This window comes from Trachinotus anak, unplaced genomic scaffold (genome assembly GCF_046630095.1).
Source record: "Trachinotus anak isolate AG129_WGS33_773 ecotype Australia unplaced genomic scaffold, CSIRO_AGI_Tana_v1 ptg000025l, whole genome shotgun sequence".
NCBI lineage: Eukaryota > Metazoa > Chordata > Actinopteri > Carangiformes > Carangidae > Trachinotus > Trachinotus anak.
The window spans coordinates 8,465,148-8,482,914 of NW_027273876.1; the positions used below are offsets into that span (position 1 = coordinate 8,465,148).

Genomic DNA, 17,767 nt, shown 5'->3' on the forward strand with positions numbered 1-17,767 from the left:
AGCTTTTCCACCTGTGGGGACCGGCATCTTTTCCCTTCTAATTATATGAATTTGTTTTTAAGTGCCAGTTGTTGTCAATTTGGTCTCCAGGCAGATTTATATATAATGAATATACCCATTATTTGCAATCCAGTAACAAATAGTTAAAAATTGGCTCCACCTTCACTGCAACTACAACAGTAAACTGCTACTTACACATCAATGAATGAGTAATAATAACAGAGTGGTACACCATAATGTAGTTTAACAGACACAGAGGCCATTTTTCTCAATTGACTACTTTTATGTGAGCACCTTTTTCCTTATTATACTTACATATTTTTACTCAAATATATGTTTTACTCGCAGTGGAGTATTTTTACAGTCTGGCTTCACTTCAGAGGAGATGTGTACTTCCTGCTATTTTTTGGCCACTTGGGCGCAGCGCAGCAAGCTGTAAATACAGCTCTGACACGTTAGCGAGTTGTAACAACAACCGTGTTAGCTAACAGTTAAACAGCCTGTTTCCACATGTAGCAGAGTCAGAGTCAATACTCACACTGATGTGTAGTCACGCCTCTGTCCTCCTAGGGTTGCCACCTTCTGTGTGAGAAAATGATTGACTCAATACGGGACATTTAGATACATTTTATTTTGAAATATGGGACAATCCCCCATGAGCCTGAAGCCACCTCCTGAGAGAAATATCTGTCTCTGTATCTGCTGCGTGCTTCACTGTGTTCACCAGCTAGTCGCTAACGTTTCCAGAAGTTGTCCTCACTGATGACTTATTACTAATATAAGAAGCATTAATGACCCATTAATTGAATATCATATTCATATATCATTTGCAACTTACAAACCATATATGCACAATGCCTTATGCAGAATTACACTGCTGTAGCTGAGTAGAGTAAATATAAGTGGAGTACTTGTCAGTTACTTTCAAGCTGTGGATTTGTGTGAGGAGGAGCAGAGAAAGCCTGAGCTCAGCCTCTAAGTCCTGATACATGAGACTTTGGCTGCAGCAGAGGGAATTTCATCTCCTGTCATCTCCTCGTTGATTAGTATTGATTGGTCGGGGCTGAATTGGCCTCTTGAATGGAAGTTACATCAAATAATCCCTCATTCTCGTTTCCCAAATCCATTGTGAGGGCTGGAGAGCGATTGCATCAGTGGCTTTCTGCGAGCTGAAACATTTCCTGCAGGGTCAGAAAAAGAGGAGTTTTCTAGCCTCAGTGTTTTACCTCTTAATGAGACTGGGGGAAAGTTGACCTACCGAGTAATTGTGACACACATAGCCGAGGGGGAGCTGAGTGTTGCCCTGCCCCCTTTTCACTGTGGTGGTTTAAAAGGAAGAAAAAAAAAAAAAAACCTCACTGCACCTGTGGTTTGTATCGACATGAATCTTTTCCCAGACAAAACGAGGAATTCACTGCAGCTTGGAAGGGTCCCCCCACGGTGCACAGATGACACGGTCTGCTGTGCCGCTGCCGCTGCTGGTTGGCTTTCGATGGGGGCAGCTTGAGAGTAGTGATGAAATGGAAAAGTTCCAGCGCAGTGAACACTTGCACGCAGAAGGTAATTGGAGATTGCCACCGAAGAACTCTGCACGATATGCTTTCAATTCCACGCCGCAGAGAGACAGACCACAAAGTTTAGATTATGTTTGCTGTTAACCAAGCGCCTGCTGTAGTCGAGAAAAGATGGGATCCAGACAGGGTGCAAGGTGGGAAGGTGAGAAGACAGCAGCTTGGGCCCAAAGCACACATTTGTTTGTGTTTTTATGTCCGTTTGACTAAAAAAGCAGCACTGACATTATTTCAATCCGATTCAATCTCAGGTTTTCACTGCTGAGGCGTTTTCAGAACACAAGGACACGCACAAGGAGTCAGCACAAATAGGTCCTGGCATCCTATTCTTAATTTATGAGACCTGAGTGTCGTGTATGAAATGACTGACAGGTTACGGATTGCTTGGGAACCCCACATTAGTGTAGCGTTGCTGATCATTTTGAAAGCAGGTGTTCGAGGCTCGTGTTAGCCTTGTGTAATTAAGGAAAGACGTCAGATTGGTGCTTCTTTAGCCACTTCACGTCTGATTCGACACTGGAGGATCGGAGTGTGTTCAATGGAAAGCAGATGAATGATTGATAAGAGAAGCAAAGCTGCTTCAAGTCCTGCTCCGAGGACATTAATAATGAAGGACACTTTGAGCGCCTCAGTGGCATATGGAAGACAAGAGATTTCATCACCTCCTGGATTTAAAGCAATCACTTTGCTCTTTTTGTATTTTGTTTTATTTCTTTTGTACTTTTTATCTTTGTATTTTTAGAAATTTGTCATTTTTTTTAATTATAATTTATCCAGAATACTGTTAAATTTTTATTTTTTTTAAATTTTATTTTATTGTGTAAACAAATACACTTCATGGTTAGTCTCCTCCAATAACAACCAATAATAGAATTATATAATTTATTTAGTTGTGGAAAGTTTTTGCACAATCTGCACCGGCTCAGGGGCCAGATCTTTAAAGGCTAAGTTTTTTAATAAGGTCCCGTAAATGTTTAGAATTTATTGTTGGATTAATAGTTTGACATTTTGGGAAATATGCCTATGAATGACATATCTGCCTGTTAAATTTGATGCTCACAGTCCCATGTGAAAATGTCCATTTGTCGTTTTTGCACTTGTGTTTTCATATGGATTAGACAGACGAGATATAATGGGTTAAGTGACCTTCAAAGGGGCTGGTAGGTGGATCTTATTACCATAGGACAGAGCGAGGCAGGCTGGCTGTTTCCCCCTGTTTCCAGTCGTTGTGGTGAGCCAAGCTAACTGGATACTTCATATCTAACAGACAGTGGATGAGAATGTGAAGTAATTACTTTAAATCTTATTAATTTATATTTTTTCTCTTCTGTCTTTTCTTTAGCTAGTGGATCAAATTAATTAAAGAAATTTGCATCATATAAACACGAGTAATTTCAGTTTCACACCTAAGCTTCAACCTTCCATTCAAGATTAGCTCATCCCCAAATGTTCAGCGGTAACTCATTTCCCTCCACAAGGTTGTGCTCATAGTGATGCTCAAAGTTTGACTGTTCACTTTTGAGTTACGATTGCTAGAGCTGCCAAAACACATAAAAGATGTTGGAAGAGGAAAAAGGAAGACGAGGAGATGTTTTTTGGCGGTGTTGTTGCTCCGCGAAGCTGCCTCTCCTGTCTGTAGTGCAGATCCTGCTGCTCTGTGTGTGTCTGTCAGGCTCCGTGTCATCCTGCCATTGTTCAGGCCAGAGATCAGCACAGACTCCCATTGTTCTGCAGTCAGATCTGCAGCTGCAGCCTGTTCTGCCCAGTATCTCTGCACTATGTCATGTTTGTAAAATACAGTGTCATCTCTCAGCGATGATAAGAGGTCGCCGCGGGTTCTGCTGCTTCTTTGTGGTCTGGAAGTTACAACAACATCGAATCCTTCAAAACTTGCCGAAATAAGTTAACTCTTTCATCTTATTCGGGCTTGGAGTGCCACTGTGCCGAAAAGCCACGGGGCGGATGCACAAGTTTCTCCTCTTCCGCCCTAACCAGCCCGTCGACAGTAAAGGAAGACATGCCTCAAAGTGGATCCAAGTAGTTCCTCCCTCCCCTTGTCTAAATGGGGGAACATGTTGACATGGTCCCAGTCACAAGCTCACTCATTTGTGGAGGAGTGGAGTGGCTGAGGATTCCACTGGCTCGTGGGAAAGCAATCTGGTTGAAAAGATGTCCTGACATTTGTTTTACAAACAGCGCTTGCCTGGCTTCATGTTAAGGGGCAGCGAGGATCTCTGTCTTTTCAGTGGGTTTTCTGTCGAATGGTGGTGTTGATTAATGCTGACTTTTCTTGTGTGAGCTGATTGTATGTGCTTCTTTCATGTGGTTTTACTTTGTGAGGTACCTAACTAAACACTTTCTCTTTCGTCGCTCTGTCTCTTCAGCCCGGGCCAGGCTGTGTGTCCCATTCAATGGCAGCGCAGCATGGCTCCTCGACAGGCTACAGAAAGTAACCTTTAGTTCAGAGGGAAAAATCATTTTTCTCCCCAAGACATTCACACTTACGCCACATTCACCTCTTGACCCTGGCAATATTCCCTTAAACACTGTGGTCATGCAGCGCTTTCACATTGAGAAAAATAAAAGATGTTTGCATTGCATTTAGTTCTACAGTGCTGTGCTTGATGTCGCCAAGTCTACAAGAAAAGTTGTTGTTTGAATACGCACTGGACCCTGGAGTGATTCATGCTGCCTAAGGTTGTGGAAGTGAAAGTCCATTGATAGCGTTTGTGACTGGCATTTGGAGCACTCGAAGGTCTGGATGGAAATGAAGCTTAAAACCTGTTTGAATCATCAGTGATAAAAACATCTCGTTCCTTGACAAGAGGTCAAAGGTGTAGGCCTGTGTAGATAAAATTAGGAGAAAAAAGAAGTCTGCTATAAATCCCAAGGAACGTTTCACAAGAAACATCTCATCACGGAGTTTAAAGATCTGTTGCCTGGACCGCTGAGGGAAAACTACAAGCTCTCTCTCTGTGAAATTAAACCTTCAGGTTTTTGACATGTTATTGCAATACAGTTGATGCTTGTTTATGTCTCCAACAAACACAGACCAACTTTATAATTCATTTTAAGTTGTGTCTGTAGCAGTCAATGAATGCCCATTCTCTTTTAGCTCTGTTTTGGTCTCCACCCACTCAGACTTACATTGCGGAAAATAGCCACCTATATAACTGCCATTATGTTCCATTATGTTCACTAACTAGTCGCTAACTTTGTCTGTCTGCTGTTGAGTGCTGGGCAGGCAGCATTTATTTGGTTAATCAGAACTTTTGGCTGCAAATGATGCTCAGATCTGTGAGACTGAACCAAAATGATAAATTTAACCAAAACAATGAGCTGAAAGAAGATAAAATGCTCCAAGAGCTGAGAGGAACTGTGGACTTTGGTGATAGTTGTGTGTGAGCTTGTTACTGCCAAAGACACCTTTCAGATTCCTGATATATATAAAATATAAAAATATTTATTTAGCAGTAGAAAGTTGATGCATATCTTGTATTGGTTTCTGCTGGTAAAAAAAACAAATAATTAATTGCAAAAACAGTATACAATGAATTCTTATTACATATTGTATGTTAACACGTTGTATAAGGTACATTAGTATGTAGTATGTATTTCATTTGCATAAAAGCTTATATGTTTATTTGGGGTCTTTACATCTTCATAATTCAAGGTAAAAGCCAAGCACCAGTTTGGGTGTGATCGTCATCTGATTGAATTCTTAATTCATCCTTGATTGATGTGAGTGTGTAAGAACATATGGCTCTGGTGTCTGGAATGGCCTGTCAGTTTCTGATGCTTTGCTCCAATAAGCCGCCAGACATTTCTCAGCCAGCGTTGCCTTCGCTATGACACATGAAGAGACCGCAGATGAGAATCACCTGTCTGTGGTGAGCCCCGGGAAGCAGAGCCCATCTTCTCTCAAGGCGGGTTGTCACCGCAGCTATTAAGACTAATAGCAGCGGCCTGTGATAAGCACTGTTAGCTGAATTCATGACCCGAGCGGCCGGAGCGGCAAGATCATTTCCACTTGTGTGTTTTTCTGCTGATGCGTTTAATTTTTATCCTGTCCGGTGCTGTGACACAAGAGGGAAACCAGAGAGTGCCACAAAGAGAGAGGAAAATAGAAAGGGAGTGATGGAGCTTGGGTGAAATATTGATTGGTACAATTCGGTGTGAAAGCACTGCAACACCAGAGGTTCATTATACTCTCTCATATGACACAAATAAAATCCTCTATGTAGTGTTGATTGCATTAGATTCAGTCCATCCCTTCATATCGCTGATGCTGTTCATCAAGCCCAGTGATGTGAAAATTACAAATTAAATTTCTGTTTCCTGTTTGCATGCTGAGGTGCACAAGTGACCTTCTTAAAAGGTCATTTCACCTAAATTACATAACCAAAAAGTGTACCTCTAGTGGTAACTATGCAGAGTTTAGGTTTTATTTGCGAGGTTGCTGAGATTTCTTTTGCCACTCCAAAACAATGGAGGTGATTTGTGGAGTTCACAGCATAGAAAATCTTACTTTTAAATTCAAAATGTTTTTCAAGAAACAAAGTGTCAGAGTAATTCACACATCTTGCTGTGAACGGTTGAACTACCTTCTACCAAACTGTCCCTATAGGCCCTTTTTCACTAAATATTTAATGGAGCAACAGGAGCTAACAAGCCTTTTGCACATTCCTATTTATTTCTGATTTAATATGTGTTTAGCAAATAAAGCTGTGTCGTTTCTTCAGCTAAAGGTTCTGGCTGTGGAGGAAGGTTTCTGGTGATGTGGTGGAACATGACTGACACGATGTGGTGTTCATAAGATAAGGTGCTCCTCTACCTTTCCCTCTCTTCCCACATTTACTCTCCAACCATACCTCCCAGCAAAGACCTGCCAGATATTTGTCGAGCATCAGATTCTTGCTTCCCCTCGCTGCCCCCTCCCCCGCTGCCACCACATGGCCAGTATTAGCCGATTTCCTGGAGATCACTGGAGGATGCCGTTGGAGCACTTGTGCTCCTCTTTCTCCCTCTCATTCGCTCTGCAGTGAGTGGCCCGCTTAATGCATTGTAATGGTTGACCATTATTTACGCAGGGGATAAACAAAGAGAAGCGAGGAATTGATGGAGTAATCCACTCTCGCAGTCATTAGGCATTGAGATGGAGGAGCTGGTGGGAGCAGCCTCCTCCTTATGCCTCTCGAGTCGAGCAGCTAATGGAAATGGGACTCATTAAGACACCTTATACTCCGACGCACCCAAGATCATGAGCAATTGCTAATTGATTGTCGTTAGCGCTCTCGCAATGAGACGCTCTGCCTGTTTTCTCATTTGTTATGAACGGCTTTGTTTTCTTCCCCCATCTCCTTCACTTCATTATTGATGTTGCTGTTTTTCTTTCTCTTCCCCCTTTTGCCTGGAGAGTCTTCTGCAACTGAGTCATCCCAATGCTATTGTACCTGGTTTGCTGCAACAATCACAATCCTGAGGAATCCCACATTTCTGCATCCGATCTGTATTATATCCTATAAATAGGAGGTGGCAGTGTTTTAAAAATCAATATTCTAGATCCAGTAATGACTGTATGTGAATGAAACGTGCATGCCATAGGCTGGTGTGAAGGGGCGGATGAAAGAAATGTGCTTCAGCCAGCATGGTCATGGTTGAATAGCAGGGAGAGGCAGGTCTCCCTGTGATGCTTCGCTTATTGGCTCTGGAAATTCCTTCCTCTTTCCTCTGGAACCAGCAGATTGTGTTCATCTCAGCCTTTAATCATTTTTTCCCTCCCAATAGTAATGTGCTCTCTTTCCCCTCCCTGGATTCCTCTGTGTATATGTCCGCTCCCCGTCTTTCTTCCCTCTCATTGCTTTTTCTTTTTCCCTTTATTACGAGAGGGAGGAAGAAACGATAAGGGAGGGCAATGAAGAAAGGGGCTGAAAATGCAAATACAGGTCCGTGGTTCTTTCTTGTGACAGATCAGGCCTCATTACACCCACCTCTCCTTTGCAACCGGCTGGAAGACCTGCCCTTTGTTTCTCTGTCTAGCTTGTCTCCATTACACTATAAAGTCTTTCACTTCTTGTAAACCCTCCTCTGTTCCTGGACCGGTGAAACGATGAGAACAGCCAGGTGACCAAAGAGGAATCTCTGGCTGCAGGGCATGTGATTTGCTTTGCAGATGAAGCAGGACAGAGTAAGGGAGGTAGGGGGCATCATTTTTATGTCTGTGGTCAGACGGTGCAGCATTTCTTTGCTTTAGCGCTCTGCCAGCTGCCTACACCTCTATCTCTGTCTCCCTTGTGGGAGTTGCTACCACCTTCTCGCTCTGATAGGGAAAGACTGGAAACAAAGGAAGAAAAACACAGGCGCCCTCTTGGGCTGCTCTCACTTTTGAAACAAGATATAGCTACTGTAGAGAGGAGGAGGAGAAATAATATTGAAGCCCTCAGTTCATGTAAGACTCACATTAGCATCAGATTATTGTTTTGGAGCTGGAACAAAAAAAAAAACAGATATTTAAGATGAAATCCAGCTCCATTCAACTTCACCTTATTTTCATGATTTGGGCCAACATTCCTGTCAGTATTAATAATGACTTAGCAGTCTTGCCCAAAAAGCTTTTTTTCCATACTTAAATATTTATTTATTGTATAATATAGCCTGATATTCCTTACAGCTAATGCCCTTGGGAGTAAACAACAATCACATGAGCCTGTCCCCGAGTGGCTAGCATGCTAGCCGTTAGCTCACCAGCTAGCTTACCAAGCCTTAAGCACCGCATATTTTGTGAGGTAAAGGACATCCTCTGTATGTCTTTTTCTGCTCTGACTAAGGCTTCATTTGCAAACATTTTGGTGAGCAACTGATATAAACACCTGCCAAAAGTACAAGATACAAACAAGTGATGCTGGAGGGCAAACACATTGGGAAGTAATGCACAGCGGGAAGTAAATTACCTACATTTGCATAAATAAGACACATAATTGGTAGTTACTGTGATGCTAATCTGGTGGTACCTAACATATATACCACTGCACTGTTCTGCAGTAAAGTGTGTTTGCCCGTGTGTGTTGTATAGGTTATATGTGTGTGTGTGTGTGTGTGTGTGTGTGAGGCTCCACATAATTACAGCAGCGGTGTTTAACTAGGCGCCGGCATTTGTGTTAATCAGTAGAGAGTGAAGATTGGGGAGCTAACTGAGCTGGTGTCTCATGCTCTCTAAATGTATTGCGCTAAAAACCATCATCTCTAAACCTGTAATCATCACTGCAGCACTCATTCACTGCACTGACATACTTCATGTCTATGGCCTTGGCCCACCACAACATGTGACACCGTCTAATGTAATCACTCCATATGGATGTCCTCCGAGATTAGCCGCACGTGTGGCTGGGAAGATATTCAGTCCCTCCTCTGTTAACCTGGATTTGAGCGTCAGGCAATACAGCAGGTATAGTATATACAGACATTATAACCTTACTGCTGTACATTACTAGATTAGGATAATACTTCATAAAGGCCTTTATGTTGGTTTGCAAAAACTTGTCTTCCTCACTTATCTTTTGCTTTTGGCCAAAAATGTAATCAAGTTGGTGCTTTGCAGGACAAGACATCTTTAAAACCAGGCAAAATTTAGTCAAATAGCAAATATTTTCCTAGCAGCTATTTTACATATAACTACTATTTCAACAGGGTTCAATTGACAGTATTTACATGTGTGTTTATGACCTGCTTTACATTAAAATTTACAGTCAATGAATCATAGAAATAGTAATTAATACACTGAAATTAATCATTGGTTGCAGCCCTACTAAACATGTCATTTGAAAAATTGATCAGTTATTGACCTTTAAACTTAATTTCACTAAAATAACCCAATTATGACAGATGCAGAGTATCCCCTTAATTAATTTGGCTATAAACACATTATTAGTGTATGTGTAAACAGACAGACTGTAAGGTGAGATGATTACCGACGTGTTTCCATTCTATGCTGTTTTCATCCTCTTCAAATGAAAACTTGCCTCTCAGCCGAAAATCATTACAAACGCCGACATTGTCATTCCTACATTTGCTGTTCCAGCGCTCCTCCTTTTGAGTTCAAGTGTCTCTGTCGGGTGTCTTTTGAAAAGCAGAGATGCGTATCTTCGTTGATCTTGCATGTCTTGAGCATATCAACAACAGGAAGCAGCCTGGAGGAGGAGCTGGGATTTCTGTGCCAAGGTAACACCAAGTGGAAGTGGAGCACTACTGGGGGAGGTGAATGAGAGGTCAAAAGTTTCAGAGCTGGTATTTACTAAGAACATAATGGTAAAATGTACTTTTCCCACAGTTATCTGTCTGCTTTTTAAACTTCTACATTGCGTTTGTGTAGTAAAAAGATGAAAGCTTTGCAAGATTGCTTGGAGGTCACTTGAAATTTTTTCATGACATATCATCCTGTCATAATTAATTTCACTCAGCATATTCATCAGCTTTTAGTCAAGCGTGATTATGTTTCTGAGCTACCAGCACATTGTTTCCCTTTTCTCACGGAGGGCAAAAAACCTTTTTAATCCTTTTCTCCATTTGTACACAAGATTCACATCCACGTGCATTCAAAACCTACTGTATTTACCAGTTACAATGCAAATGTGGCCCACTGGGAATAATAGCCCTTGAGAGCTGGCTGGGTGCATGGCCAGCCTGTGGTTCTCAAGAGCTTTCCCCACAGCGTTCAGAGCAGAGCCAGGTGAGAGTTTCCCCCCCAGGTGCCTCTCTCATGCCATTGTCTGGGCTTCGTGGGTGGCGTCCAGCTCCCGCCACCCAATCAGACTCACCAGTGGGTTTCGTGGCCACTTTGCACAGGATGACTGTTCCTCATGCAGTCGAGTAAAACCCACTACTGACTGGGGCAGAATGAGCTTGTCCAGCTCCAGTGGCTGCAGCGACAGTGGAGATTTTGACTCCATGAGGATCCAATTAAACCTGGGAGGGCCTCTCTGAAGGAATAATAACAATGATAAATGCTCCTCTGTGGCCGGCTTAAAAGAGGCAGGGAGAAATGTTTTATTGTGCCGGCCTATTTTGACACAACTTACTCCAGCATCCTGCAGAATCAGGAGGTTTAAAATCTCACCTTGTGCATGTTTGTGTTCTCTAGGAGAAGCCTGGTGTCATCTTTTAAACATTCTGATGACTTGGCTTTGTGCAACATCAAAACCTCTCTGCATTTGCTTTTCAAGTGGTTTGGGGAGGCAGTGACTCCCTGCCAAAAGCACAAATAACGTGTGTGTGTGTGTGTGTGTGTGTGTGTGTGTGTGTGTGTTTGTGTCAATTTATCAGTGGATTTATTGCAAATTAATCAATTGTGGTCATCAATCAGTCACTAGTTCCAGCTTCTCAAATGTGAACATTTGCTGCTTTTTCTGTTTATATATTTGTAAAACTAAATACTGCACAGTTATGGGGTGTTGCTCAAACAAACAAGTGTTCAACTCATCTTAAACAGAGAAATGTTTTATGGTTTTTAAAACTCTTTATTTGGGCTTTGCTCTGTCTGATAGAAGAGTTACAGTCTCTTGAGACTCAAAGTGTATTTTCCTCTGTCAGGTGGTAATTCAGAGAAAAACTCCTTTAATTAGATAACAAGCTTCTGTATTTCAGATTTGCACTTTGCCAGCAGTTTATCAATTACTGCTTGTGGTTTCATACTGCCAGTCAGTCTTTGTCTGGGCGCTCGAGCCTCCTCCTCGCTGCGCTGCAGAGCCGTGTTATTGTACTTAAACAAATCAATTCTGTTGCAGTTGAGCTTTTTTTTTTTCCCTCCATCCCCCGTCATTATGAACTGTTTGCAGTGCAGAGCACATTGATTTTTCACAGCCCTGGAAAAGCTGTTGATGAATAGCACAGAGGTATCTGGGGAGAATCTGGCTTTAAAAAGGAGGCACCCAGCGTCAACCCCTCCTCCTCTGTCTCCCTCCCAAACCCATTGAGCCCCCAGCTCTCCTCCACTCTCTCTTTTCAGAGAGCGGCACTTCCAACAGGGGAGAAATACTGCCTGAAAAATCTTCCAATGATAAAAAAAGAATTAAAAAAGTGCAAGGCACAAGGGACTGCCTTCTCCCACTGAATGTGAAAATACACCTTGTGGTTAGACAGTTTTTTATATTTGAGGCATTAGCCTTGTCCTGTCAACCAAAGCATGAGCTCAGGAGAAGCCAGAGGAGTTCTGGTTGGGGAAAGAAATGGCTAGCACGCTGTGTGTCACTAAGCAGACGCCTGGCAAAAAAATGATGCTCCAACAGGATACAGCTGAAAACCTTAAGGTAGAGGTGGTAAAGGAGGAGGAGGGAAAAATCGCATTTGTTACATACTTACACACTCCACATGCATCCACAGAGCTAGAGCAAACAGCCTGAAGACATTTTTATTCTTTCTTTTCTTCCACCATCCCATTCAGCTCCTTGAAATTTCATAGTTCAACATTTGAGGAGTGGAAAAACAACAACAACAACAACAACAAAAAAGCTGGCTGCTGCCCTCCAACATTTTCTCTGACTCCGTGAAAATTAGTGTCATGTCCTTTGAGCAAAAGAGGGAGAGTTATAGGAAAAATTGAGGACAGGGACAAAGAAAAAGGGCAACAGTTTGTTTATACTCTTCAACCTGCCGAGTGGCCTGTTACCTTAAACGATGACTATCTAGAAGTACTACCTTAACCCTGACCCTTCATTCAAAGAGGGTTTCATTTAGCTGACATTGTGCTGACCCTCACATGAAGACTTAAATAATAATGTCTTTCAGCATCTAAATCGAAACCTTGTGGAACTACAAAATAAAGTTAGAGTACTCATTCATTCACCCATCCATCCATTCATTCATTCATTCATTCATTCATTCATTCATTCATTCGTTCATTCGTTCATTCATTCAGGTTGTGAAATAGTAAGAAAGTAGATTTTGTTTGCTTATTCTCTCTCTGATACCAACATATGCTCACGTTTATAAACATAACATTGGTTTACATTTTAGTTTTCCATTATATTTTGGGTTATTGTATTAAGTCCTTACCTGGCGTATATATAATCATCATGCTATCTCAAACACTGGTTATTATATACAAGCCCTGCCAGCCAGGCTGAAGTGCTAAACTATAGTGAAGGCCTCTCTTAATCGGCTTATCGGTCAATCAGGAGTGACTCGCAAATGTGCCATGACACTGAACTTGTGTGGTGTTTATGATGCCATACTGATCATGTGAAGTATCTGCTGAGGTTTTTTTTTTTTTTTTTGTCCCGTCATGGGCATGAGAGCATGAAGGAGCTTAACCGTGCAGGGAAGGAGTGTATCATGTTCAGCAAGGCGCAGATGGAAGCCACTCAGTGCCCGAAGGAATCAGCGAGAAGTGAAATCATTGAGTGGGCTTGATTTTCAGGGGGGAAAAAATGCAAATGTAATAATTCAGTGTTTGGAGATTGGTGGATAATGCAGCAGTGATTGATGTATTTTTCTTTTTCTCCTCTGATTTCTCTCAGGGACTGAAGAAGTGAGGTGCTGGAGTGTTTCTCCTCCTGGTGTGTGAATGGGTGGGGGGGTCTTTCGTGGTGAAGAATCAAGGATTGAAGTCAACCCAGGTCAGTCTTTTTTTTTTTTTTTTCTTTCTTACATACAGAGCCCGGCAGATATCACAAATTAGAGATTGATGCTCTTAAATAAATATCTGCAGCACACAGAATGCTAGTGAATAGTGGCTGTGTTTTGCATTTTGACATGGTTGATCTAAAAGGGAAAAGCAAGTCCAAATAAGCTATCATAGCCTGTTAGCTCAGTTCTCCTTTTATTTAAAGCACAAGAGAAAAATGGTTGTCAGACATTTATGAGGCAGGAACTGTTGGTTCAAACATATCTAATGTAAAAACCGTCGTAAAATAACCTTATTATTACATTAGCAACCAAGCTAATGAACTAGCTAAATGATAGTTAGCAACATAGTTAGCAGCTAGCTAGCCTAGCTCGGAGAGTATCAATAGCCCTTTTTAAATCATGAGAATAAAATGTCCCCTGGGGTGTAAATGAAATAAAGAAGCTTAGAGAGCTAATGTGAGTGACTAGCACTCATCAGACTACTTAGTCTGTTTTGCAACAACCCTCAGATGAAAACCAAATTGTTTACCATTATGTTCGATAAATTTGAGAGCAGAAATTACTAATTTGTGCACAAGAAGTAAATAATTTGAGAGCACAAATCCAGTGTGAACAGATTTTTTTTTTTTAAATCCCTGAGACATCCCAGGCTCTGTGAGGACACTTCCTAATTAGCTGAGATGTCACTTTGCCTCAAATATTTCTGGAAAAGATGTTATGTCACAGCTGGAATCGAACAAAGCTTGTTACTGGAAACAAGATATCAGCCTCCCCCGTCACTGCGGTGATTTAAGGGCCACAACTTTGTTTGCTCGGACACGCTCTGTCCTCCACTGTGCTCCAGTGTCTTTGGTAAACATAGGATGGCAGCTAGTTTGTGTGTGGCCAGGGTCGGCTCACCTCGCAGAGCATGTTGATTTCATCAGGAGCTCCTTGGGGCTGGGGGGGGGGGGGGCTCTGAGCAACTGAGTGCTGAGATGTTGCGTCTGTTTATATTTTTTGCCGACATCCAAGTTCATATGCAGTGTGAAGACATGTGCCCGCACTTGTATGTAGAAGGTCATGACTATCTGCTTCACCAGCAAGCCGGTAGTTCATCCTTATGCAATATGGAGCTCAGCGTATGTTCCACTAAAAGGGAGAATTATGTTGTGGAAAGGGAATGTAATTGGTTCGTCCACTGTATTATACAATACAGTTATGGCTTCATGGATTAGGAATTGGGACATCCAGCATCTGCGCACACACACGCACGCACACACACACACACATTGAATAGATAAGAGTGGTTAATCTTGATTAGAGCAGTGTGAATGCTGAGGAATACGGTGTCCCGACAAACATCTGCCCGCCACACAGCTGAGTGGGATAAACCAAAGTGATTATTGTGGAAATGTCAGGCGAGGTACACAGTGAGAGCCAGTGAAACGAGGGGAATATGACATGAACAGGGACATGACATGAGTGCTTCACAGTCAGCTCTCTCTCTCTCTCTCTTCCTCTCTCTGTCTTACTGTAAATGACAGATTTTTTTTTTTTCCCTCTCACTGTCGATGTGGAGGGAAAATATAGTTGGGTATGATGGAAAGGCTGCAGTCAAAGGAAATGGCAACGGTCTCAAATAGATAAGTGCAACCTCTGATGGTGAGAGCCAAAAATTCAGTCTCCAGAAATGAAACGTGTGCGTGGCTGTAAATGATGATTAGCTAATCTGTATTTATTAGGATTTATTACATGTCAGGAAATAGAAACAGAAAATTGTGGATATCGGAGAAGCAGTGAATTCTGGCATATTTTGTCAGACATATAACTTAAACGATTATCAAAATTGTTCTTGGGGTAGTTTCTGTTATTTCTCTGGGTTGATGCGTGAAGGTTGCCAGGTTGGTCTTTGTTTCTGCAGCACCAGTGTAAACTTTAATGAATAATTGCTTTCCTCTTTGAAATGTGAGGGGTGCAGACATTCTGTTAACCTCGCTAGAGGAAAAAGGGGGGTGGGGGGGGGGGGGAGGAGGAAAAAAAATCCCCTTCCTGTCAGTGGTCTCTCTCTTTCTCTCTGTTCTTGTGAGATCTGGAACTGATAAGTGCGAGGCCTCTGGTAACTGAACAGGAAGGATAGAGGGCCTGGCTCTGCACACATGTCCACCTCCCCTGTGCAGGCAAACAAAGAGACCAGAGCCTGCCACTTAACTTCAGGTTTCATAACATCCAAGCCTATTAGAGGGATTATTATCACTTGTTGGAGTGAACTCTTATTCTGAAGAGATTTCTGTTGAATATAATAACAGGGAGACATTTTGATAGATTAGCCCATAGCCAAATTTTATAGCAGCTTCACACCCGGGCACAATCACAACTCCCCTGGTCCACTGACCGGTGTTGAGTCAAGTGGAAGTACTTAATTAAACAAGTGCATGGCAGAGCAGCGAGAGTTTATCATTCAAGCCGAACACCCAGAGGTCTGAATGACAAGCTGTTAAACTGATAAGCGTGATGAGGCTGTAGTGTTGCAGTGTCTATACATGGGTGTTTCCTGAAGCAAGGTGCGTAAAGGGAAAAGAAACCAAAAGAATGTTGTAACATGGACTGAACTGCCCCACTCGAAATCAGACATCGGTTTGAATAAGCTGTAGGCTGAAAGATCAGTTGTGAGGAGCTACTTTGCTGAGCTTGTGGTGCAAACAAAAAAACCCAGGACAGCATTCAGCATGTGATTCTTTATGTACAGTTTCAACAGGAATCAGACTTCGCAAAGTGCTTACTGCATGAGGACAGAAATTACAGACCAGCCATCAGTACCTTCAGGGCTATTCCTCAAAGTTAGCGGAAGATAAAAGGTTCTGGAAAGGAAAAAAAAACCTGTAATCAATGTAATGATAATCATCTAGAGGACAACCAGCATGTTTTTTTTTAAAATAATGAATAGTGTACAGTAGAAAATAGGAAAAAATTATTGCGTACTATTTAACCGGTCCATCTATGTTTATTTTATTACAGTCAGATAAACCAAAATATATATAAAAACCACATAAGCCATTAATTCATGTAATTTATGTTCCATTCTAGAAATGTGACTTTATTTTGCCATGATTTTATTGTTGTGTGTGGACACATTTAATGATAAGTTGAGTTAAATTCAGTGGCAATTGGCCATTGTGAGGTACTTTATCTTGTATTCTGGGCTATTTTGTTGTCTGTCAGTGCATTTTATTCCTGTGGATAACTGACTTACATGATGTGACATGATACCAGGATATTTTCAGTGCAGCTGCCGTGGGGAGTGATAGGTTTATCTAAACCATCAGCACCAACAGTGAGCTCTCTTCACTGAAGTACAAAACTATTAAAATTCCTCAAGAATCTCAGAAAAAGGTCGTCTTACCAGACTGAAAAATTTGTTTTTACACAAACAGTAGCTTCAGTAATTAAAGTGCAGCGCAGCTACAAGATATGTTGCAGTTATAGTACAAGTTCTCCAAAAGATTTTCACTCTGCTCATTACCAGCAGCTCAATGTGGTAAGATCAAATTCAGACTGTGAGAGTGTCCAAAAAACATTCTTTGAAATGCAGGAATTCACTTAACTGGATAGTAATTGCACAACTCTGTAGAATGAATAACACATATTGATCGTATCTCAATAGTATCCAAGAATTTTACCCTTGAAGCTTTTGTGTCAGCTTGACTACTGACTCAATGGTTCATCATTGATGTGCATCAGATGAGTGTGAAGATGATTTTCCTGTAAACGACTGAGTGACTAACTGGGCATGACCAAAAAGTATTTGAGCCAGGTTGCCTCCACAAAACCTTTGCATCTACATTCTTATCTTTTCGGGGTTTTCCTCAGTACTCAACACTCATGAGGATTTTCCATCTGATCCCACCTTGTTTTCTTCACAATACCTTTAGTTGTAGACCGGCTTTGGGAATCTCCCATATTTTATTCAGGGCTGAGACTGTTGCGGAGATATTCCGGGTTGGTATTCTTCCCATGAGAAAGCGTGAGATAAAGTGCCAGGGTGACAGCTGAATTATCAGCCCATTAGTCACCGAAGGGAGAACGAGGTGGATGAACATGGCATCCTTCAAGAAAGTGCCTCTTTTTTGCAGATAGCCTCCCCTAACCGCCGCCCAGGAATCTTGTCGGTCTCTCCCACTGATGTAGGAGCTGGAGGGCCGGGGTCAAGGAGCAGAGCCGGAGCTCTCCTGGTGTTCTCTGCTGCTGCTGATGACCCGGTCGCCTGTCCTAGGAACAGAGCAGCATAACACAGAGGCAGAACTCAGTGTACTGGACTAAAAATAGACGCGGCGTCATCCCTGCTTTCCCATAGACACATACAAATGCAGATGCACGTGGTCATGCTTGTACGTGCACCCGGAGCAAGTGCAGGCACACGTCTTCAGAAGCAATCACAGCCGCTGGTGATAGTCAGTGACGTGCCAGAACGCGTTTGATTGACAGGGTGACTGCAGCGGTACAAAGCGTTTGTCTATCCAGGACAGATGTTCTCAGCAGCCCACTCTGATGGTCTGAGTTGACGTACAGCAGGAGGAAGCCACTGAGCAACACTTGTC

At 42.2% G+C, this 17,767-nt stretch overlaps 1 protein-coding gene across 1 annotated transcript in view; it reads left to right on the forward strand.

The window, feature by feature from the left end:
• The window catches only part of LOC139608463 (zinc finger MIZ domain-containing protein 1-like), a 110,015-nt gene that overhangs the window by 17,100 nt on the left and 75,148 nt on the right, over positions 1–17,767 (forward strand). Inside the window, exon 2 of the mRNA XM_071462248.1 lies at positions 13,082–13,180. The gene's annotated coding sequence lies outside the window, so the exon portion shown is untranslated. The remainder of the gene's footprint in view (positions 1–13,081; positions 13,181–17,767) is intronic.